The sequence below is a fragment of the Lepidothrix coronata genome, unplaced genomic scaffold (genome assembly GCF_001604755.1).
Source record: "Lepidothrix coronata isolate B3197 unplaced genomic scaffold, Lepidothrix_coronata-1.0 Scaffold142, whole genome shotgun sequence".
NCBI lineage: Eukaryota > Metazoa > Chordata > Aves > Passeriformes > Pipridae > Lepidothrix > Lepidothrix coronata.
This window is the reverse complement of record NW_016690322.1, coordinates 1,149,823-1,154,528: the sequence shown is the minus strand read 5'-3', so window position 1 is coordinate 1,154,528 and position 4,706 is coordinate 1,149,823.

Here is a 4,706-nt window from a genome sequence, read left to right as displayed (position 1 = left end):
AAAGAGCAGTAGCTAGATCACTGAAGTAAAGGTGAAGAAGACAAATCACCTCGTGGTGCCCCAGGATCCCAGCTCTAAAATATTTGCAATTTTTTTATTTTAATGTTTTCATTTATTCTTTTCCTGGTATTCAGTAAGGGCCCCTTGACACCTAAAGAAGGAAGAAAATGTCTTCACACTGTTAAAACAGTGGCCACTAAATGCAGGAATATTTTCTTGTAGCATGTCCTATGTATTCCATTACATTTGTAGAACAATATTTCAGTGACTATTTAAGGTTCCCTGTAAGCTTGCTCAAGCTCTTAATTTAACTCTTGGTAACAACTGTTTTGATATTAACAATAATCTCAGAATGGATTAAAATAATTAAAATAAGCTTTTTAATTTTCTGCACTAGTAACATAAATTTCCTTGACATCTTAACCCCTCAATATTTCAACCATTCTATTACTCCCGATGGATCTTAGATTCTGTTCAAGGACAAAAACACAGAATACCTTGGAATCACACCTCCTTCTACTTGAGTCATTATAAGATTTGTCTTAGAGATTAATATGGACTATTCATAGAAGGTGAAATAAAAGTTTATAATCAAAAGAAAGAAAAGGAATATGGAAAGTAAAGTTTAAGTATGAGCACTTTAAGAAGCTGTTGGGTATTTTTTCTGAGATAAGTTGTCTTTCACTTTTCCATGTTTTACTGTCAGGAGGTCTTTAGCTGCTCAGCACCTTTGAAAATCAAACCATTTTTATAGAGTACAAGGTCTGAAGCTTATGCCCTTTAATATATTTGCCAATAACTTATTGATATTTCATATTCATAATTATATATTTCTTATGAATGTAACTCCTTCTGTAATGAAAACTTTAAGCCACAATCATACAGTGAATAAGTAACAAACCCAGAAGGAAAACATAAAGGTCTTATCCTCTGCCTCAGAACTCCTGGGCATGTGCATTTTGCTTTTAGTCTAAAGACTGTGGATGAGGATGTGAATTTGGGAGCTAAGCAAGCTGACGATTTCTTTTCAAAGTCATCCTTGCTGCAATTCATTTTCAGCCTTTTCAGTCTCCCTTGGACAGTCACAAAAGATGGCTTTATTATGCAGTTCTCTTCCCCTATTTTTGTACATATCATTTTCTGTTTGTCATGTTTAGGGCACCTTCATTTCCTCTGTTTCACAGAAACAGAGATGATTACATTAAGTGAGGAAGTCTTCTCTCCTTACTTTTGGTCAGTAAACCATAGAATTATTTTCCATTATTCTTCATAAATTTTGGTGGGGTGGTTCTGGTTGAGTGTTAATGTAGCAAGACCCACATGGTAACAGAGCTACTACTGCAAGCTGGGGAAGGCTAAACTTGTATTAACAAAATGACTTCATGTTGCCCTTGTGAGATCTATTAGCTACTTGCTGCATTACAGCATCTCTCCTTCCATATAAATCCTCAGGAAAAGATACAGGAGTTAGAAGGGTCTGGAAGATGTTTTCAATCCTGTTTAATCACTGCAAGTAAAGGGAAGGTATTAGAAATACCCCTGAGGCTAATCCTGACAAATCACCCTCATTCTGAAAGGTAGAACTGATATGTGAGACCGTGTTACATTTGAATTTCCACCAGCAGGAGAACCTGAGCAAGTGTGAAGCTGCCAGACTTACATGTAGACTTTGGGAACTTGATCATCTGGATGCCCAGTTTAAAGCTCTTAAGGTATTCAGGTATTGCAGTGGTGAGGATTATGTAGATAATTCACTGGCCAGAAGGTTAAATCCACTTCTCAAGATGGGAATACCAAATTAATAATCACTTCAAAAATGTCTATGACTTACCTTTCAGACACTCAGAGCTCTCCCTTACATCTGCCTTCCCATTCCCTTCTGCTCCAGGGCAGAGCCTCTCTTGCCACCAGTAGTGCTTTCTCCCGTGGGACTGAAGGTGAAGGGCTGATCTCCCATTTTCCTGAGCTAAAAGAACCGTACGGATTTCCAGCTGAAAATCACATACTGCAGAAGGCACCATGCTGTACAGAACAGCTGCTCCCAGCTCTCTCTGTAGGCCCTCTCTCCTCAAAATGGCCATTGCCGCTCGTGTGGAAATATTTTGGTTGGGTACAGCGCTGTGTGAGGTGCACGTGTGGGGAGGGGGCTGCCTTCCCCAGAGACCCTCCCAGGTGTGGTAGAGGTGCCGCATCTGCCAACCCATTTTGGGGGCACTGGCTTGTTCTGCTCCACCCAGTGCCGCACAGCAGATGGGAGCATCTGCCCTTGCTGTCGTAGCCATTGGAACGGGGGCTAAAGATGAGACTGCATATTCCAAAGTCACATACATTGCTCTAGAGGATAAATCAAGGTCTTGTTTGCTTTGAAAACAGAAACAAACCAAATATTTTCATGCACTGAACTTTGGGAGAAGCATTCTGGGTTGGAACCCTGTTAAGTCACACTGACTTGAGGACTTCAAAACTACATTGTGTTCCACAGACAGGTGCTGTCTTTGGAATCTCTATAGGATTTCCAGATGGCCCTGCATCCAACACTGGCATTGTGGAATAAAACTGTCCTTCCACTTGCACCAATATCTCAGGAGTGGTATTTGGCTTTTACTGTGTAAAGAAGAATTGTGAAGAATCTTTCCTGGACTCAGCTTTAAACTAATCCTTTATTCTTAGCGATTTTTTTCTTCTTTTGTCAGAAATAAAGGTGTTAAGAGATTTTAACGCCCTTCACCCTCACCTTCAAAATTCAACCAGAAGATATGCAATTGCTGGGATGTGATTTTGATTTCCTCACTGGAAAACAGTATGAGAAATAGTCCTTCACAAGGACATATTTTCCAGTTGAGGAAGCCCTAAAGAGTTTACTCCTCACCTCTCTTTTCCCATCCTTCCACCTTGCCTAGGAGGACCTCACTACACCTTTTGCCTCATCCTCTCCTTGTCTCTGTCTCCTCCGCACCTGTATTTAAGACCTGCTTTGAATTTCCTACTTCCCTTAAAGTTCTTTCACATCCATCTGCTGGCATATCCCTGCTATCCTCTTCCATGCACCTTGTGAGGGATAAAACAAGGGATAAATCCCACTACCTGTACAGTACATGTATGTGTGATCACCCAGCTGTGAGCCGGGAGGTCTGTTTCCCTTGGTCTTTTTCTGCCCTAGGTTGGATGGATCCATATTTTGTGTCCTCCACTCAGGGTGCCATTTGTGATTCCCGATTTTTCGAGGAAAAAAACCCAAACACCTGCTTTTCATTTGTTTAAATATGTAAATGAGATGACTGTAAACCACTAGTAGTTAAAATGCTTGTGAACTTTATATGTTGTTTTCCCTCACTAATGTAACTGCAAGCTGGGAAGGGCTCACAGGAGAGACTTGTTATGGTGGTGTAAAGCTGGGGCTTGCTCCACTAACCTGGTGATCTACTGACATGAGTTGTTCCCATGGAACTTTTTTTTTTTTTAAATTAAAAAAAATAAATCATAGAATAATTTCCCTAGAAAAGCCCTGGAAAACAAGACTGAACAATTCTGGTTTAGCTTTTGCTATGCCTTCAGCATGTAATTTGCTCCCTCTCTAGCCCTTGGTGCCTCTGTTTACATCTCTGGACTGTATATTGATGTTTGCCTAATGAAATGCTGCTCTGGAAGATTTATGGGTGTACATTAATAGAATAATTAAAGGTCTTGGAAAGTCTCAGATGAAATCTGTACCGGGTCAGGGGGAAAAAAGAGAGAGGGGAAATAAGAGGTGGGAGGTGATGTGCCTGCACCTACGGCCTGTTGGCTGACCTGGCAGGTTGGGGTGGTGGGTGTGGGCATGGGAAATGAATCCAGAGTGCCAGGGCTGCCAGCCCTGCTAGGAAGAAATGCCTGGGGAGTGTTTGCACCCAGGGCTTTCAGCTCTGAGGCAGCAGCCTCTGACCTTTCCTAGCCCAGCCTGCTTGTGGCTGGGCTGCCTTGGGAAATGCAGGGGGTTTGGGAAGGAGGGAGATGTGAAGGGAGGGAGAGGTGAGAGGCAGAAGCGAAGCCCACACCCCCAGCGCGGGGAACAGACCGCATACAACTCCGGCTTGTACACGGGGGAAGAGAAGAGGGGAAACCCCCCCAAACCTAAAACAGGAGAGACCGGGGCAAACTTTGCGCTGCTGCTCCCGCACCCGCGGCTGTGCTGAGCATCACCTGTGACGCGCGGGGTGGGGGGGGGGCGCGCATCCCCTCGCGCACGGCGGGGACCCTGCGGGGAGCGCGCCCAGCCCGCGGGGGCGCGCCCGGCGCGGTGCGAGCGCGCGTGTGCGCGCAGGAGGCGCGGGGAGCGGAGCGGGGCCGCAACCGCAGCGGCGGCGCGGGGGGCGGCTGCTCACTTGGCTGACGGATGGATGGACGGCTGGCTGGGAGAGATCCCGCCATCCCATTTGTGCTCTCCTCACGCGTCTTGCCTCCCTGCCTTTTTTTTTTTTTTTTTTCTTTCTTCCTCCTTTCCTTCAAAATCTCCCTGGGAATTTTGTATTTTGCAGGTTTTTTTTTTCTTTTCCTTTTTTTTCCTCCTCTCTTTTTCTCTATCTCCTTCCTGCTGAGGATACGTTCTGCTTGCCAAGTTTGTAGTGACACCTCTCAGATTCCCCCGCTCCCGGTTTTTTGGATCTATTACAGTGCCCGGTTGTATATAGACATATTGTGGGTTTTTGCCTTTTTTTTTTTTTTCCCAA